A 17890-nucleotide genomic window follows, 5' to 3' on the forward strand; every position below is an offset into this window, starting at 1 on the left:
AAAAACAAACAAGCACAATTTTGTAAAAAAAATATAGATACGCACCTATATATATATATATATATATATATATATATATATATATATATATATATATATATATATATATATATATATATATATATATATATATATATATGGTGATAGGTGTTTGTATACATTTTTTTTTTATAAAAACGAATTTGTATATATTTATATGCTTAATAAATATATATTTTTATAACTAGATATTTCATATACAAAAAAAAAATTTTAAAAAAAGTTTTTATATAGAAAATATAAGATTTTTATGTGAAAATACGTTTTTTTGTATTAATATAATTTTATAAAAAAACATATTAGAAATTTTTTTTTGAGAAAACAAGTTGTAAAAAAAACTAAAGTTCGGATGAATTCATAATAAAATTCTAAAAGTTGGGCAAAAAGGGTAATGTTGGGTCTAAATATGTTACAAAATTTAAAATTTGGGCCAAAAGTGTAAATTTTGGACCAAATTTGTAAAAAAATTTGAAATCTAGGCCAAAAATGTAATTTTTGAAAATTGGATGACCTGTTGACCGGGTCAAAAGGTTAAACTGAATACGATTACCGGTATTTGGGACTTAATTGAATAAAAAATAAATATAGGGACTAAATCGATTATGAAGCCAATATGTAGGGACTTTATTGCAGTTTTCCATTTGTTCTTCTATGAGTTTCTTAGATTAGTAACAATTATTTTAAAGTCATCATGTTGAAGATAATGTTTTTACAAACATTAACTGTCAACTCTTCTAATCTTTCAATTAGTGTATATACAATTTTTTTCTTCTTGGAACATAGAGTTCTTGACTACAATTACTAAATCAATTTAATAATATAAATTAGAAATTCAAACTTGTAAGACAAATTAACTTCCACGAACAATTTGGTAACCATGCGGTGACATAACAACTTCAAGAAATGATCTAATACATCCTTTATAGACATTTGGATAGGCTTGGAATTAAATATACAAAACCAACAACCGACATCAACTTGATTATGCCTTCAAAGAACCTTTTGAAAATTTAACAAATAGTGTATTTGAATACTAAGTAATCGAACAATATTCTAATTGCTTTAAGAAAAAAAATACCGTTTCAATGCAAAACCCACATTACATATCTCTTCTAATTCTCTAATTTCTTTATTTTATAAATCTTTCAGTATAAAATCGTTCATGTTTATTGCCGCATAAAAAAATAATAACTTAAAAAATGAACTTGAAAGGAGTTTTCCCTGAGGAATTTGCAAATCTACCTTTACTTCCAACACGGACCCATTAGTAGCAACTGCTTTAGGAGAACCAACAATAGCAATGTAAAATTGGGCAAGAAAGAGAAGAGGCAATATACTCTCAAGTGCACCAGCAAATGTATCCTAAGTTAGCAACAATGAACTTGCTTGAGTTATGGCAAATTTGATCCACAACCTTTATATTTTCCATTGTTGCCCTTCTTTTAATAGGGTTTTTACCAAGCAGGGGTAAAATGGTCAAAACAACAGAAGCCACTTCAGACAACAACCATACTTTTGTTTTCTCTTTTGTGACGTGATGAAAAAAATGGCAAGTTAGTTGGGAAAAGTTTCAAAAGTTCAATCTTCAATAAGAAAAGAAAATGAATATACAATGTTCTAATTGAAAAAAAATAATAATAATAAGATGTTATGATAAAGCATACCTTTGAAAGTTGAAATGGAACACGTACTTTTTGTTTGAAATGTGTTATTGAAATTCTAATTTCTCATCACTATGACAGTTGTAACAAATTATACCTAGACACAAAGAGAAAATCGTCTTGAAATGATAAACATATAATACAATAAAGCCCGAAATCATAACGGCGTAACGAAATTCTGAAGATATAACAAAAATTCATCAAGGATAAGTGTCAAAATAAGAAATTGGATAAAAGATTATTATACTGGTTACCTTGCCAACAAATACCAACCTTGTATCTACTTCTTCTTTGCATGTCTGGCTAGCAGTCGCACCAGCAAGATATGTAGACCACCGTAATCAAATAAGTTAAAATTTATGATCATAAGAATCATTAAAACTACTCATTTCATTTAAAAAATGAACCAATTAATGAAATAACTTGTTTATGAAAGCAATTTTCGTAGCTAGCATGCTTGGAATGGCTATTTTCACTTCGACAAAAAAAAGGTTCTTGTAGCTACAGCTGGAAATCACCAAATCATCAAATAATTAAAATAATTTATAAAAATGCACGAAAATTTGGATTAAAAGAAAGGGACTTACGATTGACTTAAAGATTTTTAAATGTATCAAATAGTTGGTGCAAGAATGTCCAAAAACTGTATAAAAATTCAATCTTTTCATCATATGGTAAAGGTAAAAAAATATAAATCCTCAAGGAAAAAATTCAGCAAAATGTAAAAGTCACGTAACCGCAGACCGTAGTTACAATCTTACCACTTCAATCTTCAAACTTCAATTGTACCTGTAAAAAGAATGAAAAAACACCAACACAATGAGACATAACTGGTTGCCAGAACAATTAGGGGTGTAACTGTGTTACATAACATACCTTAATTGCATCAGGGCATGTTCTATGAATGACATATGTCACCCTCCTACCAACATGAACCTACTAGAACCAACCTTTTCCCAACTTCCTTTCAGTCATTGTATTGATTTTACCTTGTACCTTCTAATGTAGAGTTGTCATTACTTCATTATCTTGATATCCTGCCATTAGTTAGGATCCTGTCATGGTTTCAAAGAATGAACGGTAAGCATATTGGATACCTAGAAACTTGTTAATAAATCACTAAATTCACTTAAACTTACACTAAAGAAATGAATAACTGAGAAATTTATTGTTAAACCTGAAGCCATCATGGTTGTAGAGGATCATACTCATCGAAGCCAAGAGAAATTTACAATTTGTCATTTGATACAGGAACACATAAGCATAGGTTATCACTCTTCACCGTTGATAAGTTGAAACTCAATAAGTGACAGATCGACATCTTCATTCACTGTAAAAGCAATTGCATCAGTAATTTCAACAGGTCCTTATGAAATCAGATTATAGAAAAAAAATTGAAAACTACCAACCATTTTTACCTTGGAACATAACGACAAATCTGAACAACAAAAACGTCTTTCGCCCCTATCGCAATCGATCTTCCATCTGGAACCCTCCAATCCTTTGTTCATAAGCGAATTATCATGAACAAAGAGGGATTTGCTCCATCTCGTCGAAATCGCAAACAGGAATTCCTTTTGTAGTGATGGGGGCTGTAGTAGTGGCTTTTGACATACAATTTTTTTTGGAAGAAACGGTTGTTCCTTGGAGTAGAGGTGGTAGAGAAGGTGACGAACGGCTAAAGAAACATGAAGATTTTTAAATCTTATAGGATTGTGATGAACAGAAGTGACGTTGGTGATGTTGAAGCCCTTGTTGCTTTTACGAAGAAGAATCCTAATCCCTTAAATCAAACCTTAGCACCCATCGTGAAGAAGTTAATAATGAATAGATGATGATTGTGAACAAAGCATACCAAAAAACGAAGAGGAAATAGAAGAATTTAGGGTTAGAGGAGAACTGAGGTCTAGTTGGAGTTGGAGCACCGATTAGGGGGAGAAGTGGTCAATTAAGAGAAAGGTGGTGGGAAGCTTCAAGATAAGTAGACTAACCGGTCGGTAGCTCTAATTTCAAAATGGTCTAAAAAGACCCACTGGAAATTAATGAACGGCCAAATAAAAGAAAAGATAAAGACATACAGGGAATAAAAGTAAAGGGACCAAAATAGACAACTTTGCTCCAACTATACTGTTCCTATTCTTCACATCTTTAATATATATATATATATATATATATATATATATATATATATATATATATATATATATATATATATATATATATATATATATATATATATATATATATATATATAACAATAATAATAATAATAATAAGTTTAGGGAGAAAATTTGGTTAAAAGGGTACTTATAACTACTAAATCCTTTACCTTTTCTTTATCTCCTATGTAGAATTTTTGTGCCCTTTAAAATTGACATTTCTTCAAAGTTTAAGGACCAAAATCATAACTTGTTTTGGAAAAATATCATACTATGCACTAAATGCTCAAATTCATCAACACCTCTTTTCTATTGTTTTGCAAAACCGTGCTTCGTGGACTCGATTATACCGTACCATTAATATAATTAGGAGTTTCTTTATTAAAAAAAACCCACCTATCCTATAAAAACCCTATAAAGCCACTTTATGTCCTTTCAACCCAATTAATATACATATATATATATATATATATATATATATATATATATATATATATTATTTAGAAAATTTCTATTTTGACTCTTTATTTGAATATATTGTTTAATTCGTTTATATTGTTTAATCCTATCAAAACCTTATAAGTAACTTTTTATTTCAATTCCACCTTCTATGTGACTTTTATGTTTTTTTTCTGTTGTTTTTAGTTTTTATTTTATTATTATTATTGTTGTTATTATTATTATTATTATTATAATTTTCAATAACCATATAAAATTCAGTCAAAATTTTAAAATTCGGATGACATTTTAACATTTAAACGACATTATAAATTTGGACGACATAATAAAATATGAAAGACTATATAAAATATAAAAAAAGAATCAAAGTTTGTCTCTTAGATCCCAATTGGAGCTTAATCAGATCCACAATGATTTTCATGTCTCTTAACTATAAAAGTGTTTGGTTGATGATTTCATAGTGGTTCCTTTGGAGGACATTCAGGTGGATGACCGTCTGAATTAAATCGAGCGACCGGTAACGATCCTTGACTAAAAGACGAAAACCTTGAGGAACAAGGTTGTGGGATTCGTGAAGGTGCAGTGGCAGCACCGAAAAGCTTTTCAATGGACGTGGGAGCCTAAGGACGGGATGAGGGAGCATTACCCATAGTTATTTGTGGCAGCGGACTTTAAGGACGAAGTCTGATTCAAGTAAGGGAGAATTGTAACATCCGATTCAAGGTACCTTGCATTTTTAACCTTTGGTGTGAAAATGCTTTGCAGATTTGGTCCCTAGGGGGTATTCTTGCCATTTTCTAAAAACTTAGGAGTACGTTGGGTGTACGCACCTAGGGGATAAACCCTAAATGTTATGGTTTGGATCCTATTTAAACAACATTATGACCCATAGTCCTCTTAGTTCTCAACCCCCATTACCCTTTGAGCCCCATTTCAAAACCCTAGCCCCTCTCGAGAATATTTGAACCTCTTTGTGTGTGTGTTTGTGAGTTTTAAAGAAGAAGAGCTTAGAAGAAGGAGCTTTGGTCAAGGAAGATCTTGTAGATCAAGATTCTACTCATCATTTCCAGATTAATTGAGGTATAAAGCTTGGAACTTGCTTATTGTATGCTTAGATCTAGTCTTTATGGAGTTTTGGTTATTTTGATTCCATGAATGAGATCTAATGGGAAATATTCCACTCCAGAAGTTATGAGTTGCTCCTCTTCATGTTTCTAAGGTCCCTAGTCCATAAAGTTAACATCTTGATGGTTGTAGAGCAACCATGCATGTGTTTGTGTCCATTTGGGGAAAGTAGAATGCTTAATCTAGGGTTTGGGATCATTTGAGTCATGAAAAAGTTCTAAGTTAAGGACATCATGGATTATGATGTTCCACAAGGCTTGGATTTGTAATTTCGACGTTTGGAATGCAAGCATTAAGCACTTAAGGAAAAAGTGCTTAATAGGCGCGTACGTTGGGCGTACACATCTGAGTCCTCGATCATGCACGCGACCTAGTATGTCGATCGTACGTCTGTACGTGCAACATACCAGTCTTGATCTTGGGGTTTTGCGATTTGGGTTATTTTGGACTATTAGGGTTTGGGCCTTAATGGGCCACTAGTCTTTCTAACTTCGGGCAATCGTTGGGCATTAGGCCTTCTTGGATTTAGGCCCATAATGGGCTTTGGGTATCATTTAGGATTTTGGGTTATATTAGGCTTTTGGTGCCATTGGGTTGGGCCTCAGTTACTAGGCCAAGTGAGGAAAGGGTAAAATGGTCTTTTACCCTGGGTGTTGGACAAATGAACTGGATTCCTAGTTATGGCTTATGGCCTAATTATTAATTGGGGTTTTATTGATTGGTTAACGTGGGGATTTTCCAGTTCATCATCACGATCATTTGTTCCACTGACAACAGAATGAGGTGAGTTTTCTCACTATACTGTAGGACACAAGGATATTTTATGTGCTTGTAGTGTTTGTGACTCCTGTTGTATGTGTTATATGTTTGTGTGCCTATTTGCTATATGTGTGTGGGGGTGAAATAGACCCGAGGATGAAATAAACCTGATACAGCCTTATGCTGACATATGTGTTGAAATAGACTCGGGAGTGGAATAGACCCGATACGACTTTGGGACGACGCATGAGTTGAAATAGACTTTGGGGTGAAATAGACCCGGCACAGCTTTGAGCTAGAAGATATGTGTCACACCCCAAAACTAGAATGGCGGAAACATTCGGGGGTGGATGACTTCACGTAGTACCATAACAATTGAATATTGTAAAGAAAGTAACACAACCATCATATATATAATAAAACGTACATTGTTGCGTTATACATGTTTCCAAAAGAATATTACAATATGATGATGTAAAATATTTAATAATAAACGTCCTTAGCGTTCCTTCTTCAAAAGCTGGTAGTTACATGTATTACTGATTCCCTGAGAAATACAAGTGGTTTCGAAAAAGTGTCAACAATAAAGTTGGTGAGTTCATACGTGTTTTGTATTGAAAAGTAAGTCTTTTTGGTAGAAAATCTATGAATGTGGTTTTCAGAAAATCCAATATTTTCCATATATAGTTTGAAAAGTTCCCAAAGTTGGAGGGCGTTAGTATCTTTCGTAATTGAATGATAAAGATAAGTTTGTACCCATAATAATGTAAATACTGAATGCATGTATAAATCTCGTAAATCAAGCTTGTTTTTATACTTTCGTGTGAGTCTTATAACCATACTATTGACACAGACTGCCTGTAACAACATTCTTCAGGTGTTGTAGTGTTATGACATTTGTCACCCCAGACCTGCCGGTCTAACTGTAGCTAACAGTTTAGGTGCGGGGTTGTCAATCCCATATAGATCTATACACAAGTATCACGCTCTCCCTCCAAGAGATTATGGCTTATAATACAGGACTTGAAATGCATACATAAGAGTATGTTGAAGTTGGAATATCTCACACTACTTAGTATAAATAGATTTACGATAAGAAGGTCTTTGTTTCACTTTAGATGAAAGTATTTTGTTTTTCATGATGTATACGTAAGAATGTATGAATAACTCGTAAACTATACCCATTATAGTTTTTCAGAAAGTATGTTCCATTTGGTGAAAATAACTTGGTGATATACTAACTTTATACGTAAAGATAGTTGTTGCATTTAAGTTTATATAAAACGATACGTTTTCTTGTATTATACTTGTATTCCCACCCCCCCCCCCCCCTAAAGCATGAAAAGACTTGTAAAGTAGGGGTATGAACTCACTTGTTTGGTTTGAAGAGAGTGGGACTAGAGTCGAGCAGAACTTCAACCGCGGAAAGCTGCGTCTTCGAGCTTCTCGGGGATCTCGGTAGCGTAGAACCTTCGTCGGGGGCTCGGGTGCGGAAATCGAGGGTGTCGATACGGCCTCGGGTGCTTGAAAATGTGTGAGAGTAAGTGAGTGTTTGAGAAATGTGTGCTAAAATCCGGAGCTTATGCCTTCTATTTATAGGGCTGAAAATGCGAGTACGCTGGGCATACTTCGGTTACGCCGGACATAACTTTACGTCATGGCTTACGACTCGAGTCTAGCTAGGCGTAGAGCTGCAGCCGATGGGACTCGACCCTGCACCTGAGTACGCTGGGCGTACTCCTACATTATGCTGGACGTAATCCTGGCTTCCATCTTCTAAATTCCGTAACTTTCGCGTACGGGCTCCGTTTTTCGCGTTCTTTATATCCTCGCGTAGGTGAGATTATGCTCTACAACTTTCATTTAGACTCCGTCGGCTAGTTTTGACTTTATTTTCAATGCTATGATTTTAATAGGCCGGGACTACTAAAGTCCGTTAAAAATTCATAGTTTCTTTATCCGACGTCGGTTTTCGTTTGTCTTTTTATCATCTTACTCCTATTGTGGAGACCTTCAACTTTCGTTTAGGTTGCGTTAGCTAAATATCGCTCGATCTTCAATTCGAGTTTTTAGCCCTCTACTACTGTTACGAAACTTAGAAAATTCGTAACTTCTTCATACGAGGTCCAATTTGGGCGATCTTTTTATGTACGTTTACAGTTTAACGAACTCTACAACTTTTGTTTAGATACTTAAGGCTAAAATGCATTTTATTGTAATTTCACTTTTTACGTTAAATTGTGTTTTACCGGGTGTGTCGTAAATATTTGAGTGGTTATATGTCACACCCCCAAACCAGAATGGCGGAACCATTCGGGGGTGGATGACTTCACGTAGTACCATAACAATTGAATATTGTAAAGAAAGTAACACAACCATTATATATATAATAAAAACGTATATTGTTGCGTTATACATATTTCCAAGAGAATATTACAATATGATGATGTAAATGTTTAATAATAAACGTCCTTAGCGTTTCTTCTTCAAAAGCTGGTGGTTACCTGTATTACTGAATCCCTGAGAAGTACAAGTGGTTTGAAAAAAGTGTCAACAATTAAGTTGGTGAGTTCATAAGTGTGTTGTATTGAAAAGTATGTCCTTTTGGTAGCAAATCAATGAACGAGGTTTTCAGAAAATCCAATATTTTCTTTAAATAGTTTGAAAAGTTCCCAAAGTTGGAGTGCGTTAGTATTTTTCATACTTAACTGATAAAGATAAACTTTGTGCTCAAAACAATGTAGAAAACTGAATGCATATATGAATCTCGTAAATCAAACTTGTTTTTAGACTTTCATGTGAGTCTTATAACCATACTATTGACACTGACTGCCTGTAACAACATTCTTCAGGTGTTGTAGTGTTATGACATTTGTCACCCCAGACCTGTCGGTCTAACTGTAGCTAACAGTTTAGGTGCGGGGTTGTCAAACTCGTATAGATCTATACACAAGTAGCACGCTCTCCCTTCAAGAGATTATGGTATATAATACAGGACTTGAAATGCATACATAAGAGTACGTTGAAGTTTGAATATCTCACATCACTTAATATAAATAGATTTACGATAAGAAAGACTTTACTTCATTTTGTTTGAAAGTATTTCGTTTTTCAAGATGTATACGTAAGAATGTATGAATAACTTGCTAACTATACCCATTATAGTTTTTCAGAAAGTATGTTCCATTTGGTGAAAATAACTTGATGATATACTAGCCCTTTATACGTAAAGTAAGTTGTTGGTATCGATAATCAATAAGATAGATGTTACATTTATGTTTATAAAACGATACTTTTACTTGTATTGTACTTGTATTTCCCCCCTAAAACATGGAAAGACTTGAAAGGAAGGGGTATGAACTCACTTGTTTGGTTTGAAGAGAGTGGGGCTAGAGTCGAGCAGAACTTCAACCGCAGAAAGTTGCGTCTTCGAGCTCTTCGGGGATCTCGGTAGCGTAGAACTTTCGTCGGGGGCTCGGGTGCGGAAACCGAGGGCGTCGGGACAGCTTCTGGTGCTTGAAAGTATGTGGGAGTAATTGAGAGTTTTGAGAAGGTGTGCTAAAATTCGTTGCCCAAGCCTTCTATTTATAGCCCTGGAAAGTCGAGTACGCTGGGCGTACCACCGGAGTACGCTGGGCGTATGCGTTACGCTGGGCGTACGCGTTACACTGGGCGTAACTTTGCGTCATGGCTTACGACTCGACTCTAGCTAGGCATAGAACTGCAGCCGATGGGACTCGACCCTGCACCTGAGTACGCTGGGCGTAATCCCGGCTTCCGTCTTCTAAATTTCGTAACTTTCGCGTACGGGCTCCGTTTTTCGTGATCTTTATATCCACGCGTAGGTGAGATTATGCTCTACAACTTTCATTTAGACTCTGTCGGCTAGTTTTGACTTTATTTTTAATGATATGTTTTTAATAGGCCGGGATTGCTAAAGTCCGTTAAAAATTCATAGTTTCTTTATTCGACGTCGGTTTTCGTTTGTCTTTTTATCATTTTACTCCTATTGTGGAGACCTTCAACTTTCGTTTAGGTTAAGATAGCTAAATAACGCTCGATCTTCAATTCGAGTTTCTAGCCCTCTACTACTCTTACGAAACTTAGAAAATTCGTAACTTCTTCATACGAGATCCAATTTGGGCGATCTTTTTATGTATGTTTACAGTTTAACGAACTCTACAACTTTTGTTTAGATACTTAAGGCTAAAATACATTTTATTGTAATTTCACTTTTTACGTTTAAATAATGTTTTAACGGTGTGTTGTAAATATTCGAGTGGTTATAATTTCTTTAATATAACCCGGTTTTGAATGTTCTTTATGTTTTTGGAAACCTTGGCACGATATTTAACATTTGATGCATCCCAATTTAGATATTTAAACACTTTATTTTTGAGGTTAATTTCGTTGATTCCAAATAGTTTTCGTTGTATTTGACTTTTGAGTGTTACACTGCTTTTGGAAAATATAGGGTTGTCACATCATCCCCCCCCCCCCCCCCCCCCCGTTAGGGGAATTTTGTCCCGAAATTTAATCTAAGATAGAGTTTACAGGTTAGGAAAAAGATGCGGGTACTTTTGTTTCATCTGATCCTCGCGTTCCCAGGTCTATTCAGGTCCTCGCTTGGCGTTACAGTGGAACTTTACAATAGGTATACGGCTTTGTTTAGTCCTTTTTATTTCCCGATCCATGATCTCTACTGGTTCTTCTACGAATTGGAGCTTCTCATTTATTGCAATTTCGTCTAGAGGGATGACAAGGGTCTCATCGGACAAGCACTTCTTTGGGTTTGATACGTGAAAGGTAGGCTGTACGTTGTGGAGCTCCTAAGGTAATCGAAGTTTGTAAGCCACCAGACCGATCCTGGTGTGACAACCCGAAATTTCCATTTTGTACAAACAATATCAATTCAATAGAAGTTATAACAGTCACAGTTAATCTTCAGACTTTTTTGTTTAAGTTTGAATACGTCAGGGTTTACACTTCAGGAAATATCAGGAGAGTGGATGCACTAGGGTTTAGTGCAACTCTATTATTCCATCACTCTATTATATTAGAGATCATTTCGGGAATAAAAATATTTTCTGCCAAAAATATCTCAGGACTATAAATAGAATTCTGAACCAAATTCATTCATTATTCTCATTTCCAACTAGAGAAAAGTCACTTTCTCTCTCACGGATCTTCGGGTTTTTATACCAAAACGTGAGTAACTCTTTCTAGTAGTGTTAGAAAGCTTTAAATGTGTTCATAACATAGATTACATAGCTAAATCATTGGATTTAGGAGTTTACTCCCCAAGGTGTTCTTGGGCGGTAAACTCCCGAAACCAATCCTAGATTGTCCCCCGTGATATACTATTGCCTTGGACTCGTATAGGAGTGTATTAGGGACATAAAATCAAGCAAGAATCACCCAAGTTTGGGAGTTCACGGCCCAAGAGTATCTTAGGCCGTAAACTCCAAACTGCATGCTCAAAATGGTACTTTTAAGGCACCTAAGGCCTTAGACTTTTACCTAGACTTGTTCCCATTAAATCAAGGGCCTTAAACACATAAAAATCACCTTGCAAACTGATTTTACGTCCATAACATGGTTCATGGGCCGTAAACTCATTAAAGGGGCACCAAAGTGTGTCAAGAGTCTTCATATGTTTGGATTAAAAGCCTAGAACTTATACCACTTATGCATGAGACTTGAAAACAACAAGAACACCATTCCAAGGGAGTTTACAACCGTAAACTCCAAAGGAAATGGCCTTAGGGCCGTAAACTCCTCTAAGGAGTGTTTCTAGGCCTTAAACCCTTCCAAGAATTTAACCACCAAGTTGGAATAATTCTAGGAATCATTTGGAACTTCAAAACACACAATACCCCCATGGTTGGGAGTTTACGGCCGTAAAATCAAGAGTTTACAACCGTAAACTCCAAGTGTGATGATATATGGAGAGTAAACTCATATATAGGGTCCTTTGGAACCTTAAACCCAAGTACCTTGTCCCCCAATAGCTTAAATGAAATCCTTAGGGCTTAAAGCACTTATATAAAGTGTTTATTATGTTCTAGGATGTCTTAACATTATCAATTAGTAATTTAAATCTAATTGAGTGCATATATGTGTGATTATATGTTCATTAGGATCGTAGTGTGTGTACGAGTCCTCACTTGACACCTAACAATCCTACACCGTCCAGTTCGTCTAAACTACCAACTACAGGTGAGTTCATACCCCTAATCAATGTTTTAAATGCTTTAAAAGGGGGGAATACAAGTAGAAACAAAATGTGAAACAAAATTGATATGTATTTTATAACTGTGTTTGTCATTTAACATATTTCACATACTACAAAATATGATACATGAAATGGTTTTAAATCTTAAAAATACTTTGTTATCAAATGTTTTACTTTTGAAATGTTTATTAAAATGACATCAACTCATTGTTAATTATTGTTCAAAACCCATAAGATGTCTTACAAAACCATTTTACATTCTTGAACTAAACTATGCATATACACTTATATTCTTATATATGTATTGATGTTATAGTTTATATATTTCATTTAGTTTCTCACACCCTTGAGTAGTAAGAGTGTATAAACCTACTTGAACAACTAATTACCTTTCAGTAAATTATCATAGGGATAATTTGAAGTTATCAAACATTATTCCTATTACAAGGAATCACATAAGAGTCAGTTCATTCATGAGTCTATACTAGTACATTACCTGATACGTGATTACATATACATATGCTTACCTGATGCATGAATATGTTTACATATACTTACCTGTTACATGAACACACTTACATGAATACCATACATGAACACTTTTACATAGGTGCATTATCCTTTATTCACTTACCTGGATACTTGTACTTAGAACTACGAGGATGATTTATTAGTACTTTCTGTGTAAATTATTTTTCCTATCCTGGTTCAATGGGATATCTCGGCGGGACTTACCATTCTGAACCCCACTAATTAGCACCACTGGTCGATGACCATCTACGGAGGTCTAAGGTTACTACTTATACTAGGTAGATCGATAACCGGGGCTAACCCCTCCACCCACCTGCTGCTGCTACAGAGGACAAGTTGACAATCTTCGATTGTTCATAAGGTTATACCTTTCGCTTATTGCGATGTTGTGTTGCTCCTAGTACCCAGCGATGACACTTACATTAATACTTTTTCTGGACAATCTTCGGATGTTCATTAGGTTACATATTTCGCTTAATGCGATGTTGTGTTAGTCCTAGTACCCAGTGACAACACTTCCAGTAGTACATTTTCCCGTTTACTTTATTTTGTGATACTTTCACATAAACGATGAGTTAGACTAAGTACTTTAGTACTAAACAATTGAAGGAAAAACTATCATTTTACTTACAAAACATTCGGGTCTTGGTAGAAGACTACATCTCAAACTGATAGAAAATAATGGATTTTCTAGGACTTTTCATACTTATATCAACATTTTTCATTTAAAGGTTTGCATGACTTTTAAAATAGCTTTTCAAAGCAAGACAATGACACTTAAATACTTATGAATTCACCAGCTTTAAAGCTGATACTCTCTTTCAAAATAACTTGTATTCTCAGGTCAACAATAGATAGGTACGATGGCCAGGTTTTGAGAAGACAGAGCAGACAAGTCTCGTCTTTTATTTTGATTGTATATTTTTGGTGTCTTACTACAATGAAAGAACACACATGTATTAAAACTCTATTTATAATGCATTGGATGATGTTGTTGCTTGTTTATTATATTACACTGTTGTGATACTGTACATGACGTCCTCACCCCTGAACGTTTCCGTCGTTCGTGGTTTTGGGGTGTGACAGATTGGTATCAGAGCATTGTTTATAGTGAATTAAGTATATCAACCTATAAAAGATATACTAACTATAAATACATAGGGATTAAAACACTCTGTCTAAGAGAATATACTTTTAAATAATAAAATATTTAACAAAGTATACATGCCTGCATTCATACTAAAATCAGTGTCACAATGACAAGAACAAAAGTATTACGATTGTTGAATATCACAGGTAAGCTCGGGGATGTATGGTCAGTCTTGGGAGTGGCATAGCCTGATCAACTATGTTGTTCCAAAGATTGATTAGCACATGCCCAAGAATGGTTGTGATATGGTAACAAGTCTAAAAACTTACCAACATCACCACAATGAGAACATTATAACAGAACCTAAGTCTAAAATACCATAGGGGTGTTTTGTGTTACTATAAGTACTTTATACTTGAGAACTAAAATGGAATCTTCATTCCTAAGTTGATAATTGCTAAGTGGATACGCCAAAGTTATATTTAACTAGGATGTTATAGACTTAGAATCGGTGAAATTTTTGCTTTACCCTTATTCCTTGTGAATTTGGAGTTAAGGTCACTTATTCGAAGGCCTATCCTGTGTTGATTACATATAACTGGTATGCACTTTACAAATAGCGATGGAACTAATGAAGATTTCCTAAATAATTATCTAGATAGTTCGTCTAATAATTATTTTCTTACCCCAAATTCTCGCGTAGATAACATGGCTGGATTCCATCCCCACGACAACCTGTTCCTTCCGAACGCGGTTATTGCTAGATGGTTTGGAGAAGAACCAGTTAATAATCATCCAATCCCTCTGAATGATCACCATGCTGACGACCTTTCAGACAATGCCATCTCCGAACCTGAGGTTGAGAACCTACCCCAGGCAGCTCCCTTTCCAATTCCTAACCCTCGTCCGGCTTTTCATGGCCCGACGCCTGAGTGGGTGGAATGTTTGGAAACATGGAGTCAAGGACAAGATCAGCCCATGCCATTTAATGGTGACCGAAGCTTCTATGACCTGAGAAATGGGGGCTCAGCAGACAGAATCATGCCAATTCTGATCTGAAGAGTTGCCCGAAACAAAATTCAGGGCAGGACAGCTCTACAACGTATCGCAGAAGTTGATACAAATGGAGGAATGCATATGCTTCACACCATTCGCCTTGAACATGCTCGTGAGGGGTCTAAGAGAGACCATGAAACCCTGCTTCAAGCACTAGTTGAATCACGAGCCGAAGTCATGGAACTTTGGGTACGCCAGATAGTGTACGAAAGACACCTACTTGATGTGGAACGCCAACTGGCTGAACTGAGAGTTCACCAGAGGGATGACCGTCGCTAGTAGTAGATACTTTACTTTATTTTTCCTTGTTAGAAAGGAATCATCTTTCTGTCTATGCCCGATGTGGTATTTTCTATGAAACTATCTTGTACAGTAAGTACTTTAGTTAGGCCATTTACGCTGTCAAGAACTATCTTCCCTGGATATGATGTAAGACCTTTTACAAGGTCATTTTCCCGAACCTGTACGTCATGAATATCAAAGATATTGACAGTCGGCTAACTTCTGAGTCATTCTTTATTCAAATACTCTTATCATACTTTCATTAGAGTCTACTTGAAACATGCTCTAGTCAAGTCATTGGACTATAGCAATTTAACTCCGGAGACATCTCCGAGTCTCTTTTAATGGTTGGATCACGTTATTCGCCAACCAACGATACCTCGGCTAGAACGACAAACATCTTGAGACCATTGTAAGAACTTACTTCCGATCTTTACTAGGACTGCATCATAGGGATGTAGGTCGAACTTTCCTGAACATACTTCCATTCCATACTAGAACTGCATCATAGGGATATAGGTCGAACTTTAGAGAACATACTTCTATTCTTTACATGAGTGATCGAACTACGTCTAGGTTCAACCATTTTCGCTCACAAATTCATTTTCTTTCGGTGTAACAGAATCATGTCACCCAAGAAAAACGATCAGCCCATCAACCAAACACCAACTCTTCAGATTGATGCAGCTACCTTTCAATCTACAGTCTCGGTGCCGTGTCAGCTATTCTGACCCACCCGAACGCTAACAACGCAAGTGTTAGCAGGATTGTTAACAATCATTCCAATCCAAGTAACAAACGGAAGTCTTGGAATAAACCTAAGGACAAGTCGCTTCGAAGGGTGAACAGGAAACAACCACCAGTAACAACCTTCACAGCCACGACATTAGCACCTCCAATTACCATCCCTTCGGACATCCCAATTGTCCCTAAACCAGCCAAGCTTTATGCTGGAAATCTCCCAAAATGCATTAAATGTAGTTTTCACCACCATGGACCTTGTAAGGAGATGCAGTGCTCACACTGCAACAGGAATAGGCATACAGCCCGTTACTACAAGACGCCAACAGCTCAGGCCGCTCAAGTGCCAAACACCAGTGTGAACCAGGTTTGCTACGGTTGTGGCAAAGTAGGTCACTACAAAAGGAACTGCCCAGACGAAAGTCTACTACCAACCACCGCCGCAGGAGAGTCTACTCCGGACCCACGTTAATGTAATTTAGGCGTTTCGTTGTAACAGACTTATGAACCGTCCCCAAGACTAGTGCAACCAGAGTCTTATCTTTTGCGGGATCCCGTCCTTTTAGGGATGCCCGTGCTGCGTATACTTGTCTTTTGTAGTATACGTTGTTCACAGCAATAGTCTTGTAGTAAATCCTAAGTACAGTAACTCTGTTAATGGTTGCACTGTTGTGTTTTGTAGGTAATGCTTTATGTTCAAAATCTAATGTCTTTAGTTTCCATACGATTCCGACTTTATCATGTGACTCGAGTAAATTCGATCCTCGCAATACCAGCTTCATAAGTACATCTCTTTCTCAGAAATCGTCTTTTAGCGAAGCCGTCATATCAGAACACCGAAGTACTCATACAAGGAGTACCTTATAGTTCTTTTCCTTTCCGAAGGAATCCCCACAGTATTACTCGTGCAGTACGTCAAGTTCAATTCCAGGATTCATACGGTTGATCTATCACTGAAGAATGTATACATGAGAGTGTTATATAATCAATGTTCTACAGGTTTAGAATTGATGATTCCACTTTAACTTCTTTTCCCTCAATGGGATGTGAGATTAAGGAAGAATCAGTTATTCGACTACCTTTTCAGTCTTAATTATATACGACTCGTATACACGAAATTGTGATCATTGAATCACGTATGAATTCTAATATGAATTTCAGGACGGAGACTGTCCAGGAGTACGAGTAATTGCATTGGCATAGGAACAAACTTAGAACCCGGTATGACTCTTATAACCAGATCGCCTTCAGTCTAAAAACCTACAGAAGATACAAGAACAGCCCAGACAACACAACGAACTACTCAAAAACAGAATTAGAAGACCAGGATTCTCACCCTTGAGAGCTCCGGTCTTATTATTACCAGAAGCCGATGAAGTGCATCTTATGTACCTCGACGACCGGAGACTTCATTAAGATTTCCTTTAGAAATCGTTGTCTCTACCTCGCATAGACGAACTGATTAAGCAACCACAGGGAAAGTATTACTTTCAGAAATGGACCTGAGATTCGAATATCACCAGTTCGAGTGTTAGGGAAGGATGTCCTAAAGACTACCCTCCGAACTCGATACGGACACTTCGAGTCCGTAGTGATACCCCTCAGATAGGACCAATACGCCCATAGTATTCATGAGCTAAATGACTGGAGTACGCCTTTCTTACTAGGATCAGTTCATCATTTCTCCATGTAATGGCTTACTTATCTACCCTCGTAGTAAGAAAGAACCCATAGAAACATTACCCTCGAAGAT

The 17890-nt window shown here is 36.1% G+C and overlaps 1 long non-coding RNA gene across 7 annotated transcripts; it reads right to left on the reverse strand.

Moving 5' to 3' along the window:
- Window positions 1-1077: 1077 nt before the first annotated feature.
- Window positions 1078-3677, reverse strand: LOC111884662 (uncharacterized). 7 transcript variants are annotated; one of them, XR_006184763.2, is made up of 6 exons: window positions 3119-3676; window positions 2878-3030; window positions 2577-2755; window positions 1974-2489; window positions 1704-1797; window positions 1078-1563 (listed from the first exon to the last, which is right to left on the reverse strand). It is a non-coding gene; the product is annotated as an uncharacterized LOC111884662 (long non-coding RNA). The 7 variants fall into 7 exon arrangements; XR_002847847.3 differs by having other exon boundaries at window positions 1704-2489; window positions 3119-3677; XR_002847850.3 differs by having other exon boundaries at window positions 1146-1797; window positions 3119-3675.
- Window positions 3678-17890: the final 14213 nt, after the last annotated feature.

This window comes from Lactuca sativa, chromosome 7 (assembly GCF_002870075.4).
Source record: "Lactuca sativa cultivar Salinas chromosome 7, Lsat_Salinas_v11, whole genome shotgun sequence".
Classification (NCBI taxonomy): Eukaryota; Viridiplantae; Streptophyta; class Magnoliopsida; order Asterales; family Asteraceae; genus Lactuca; species Lactuca sativa.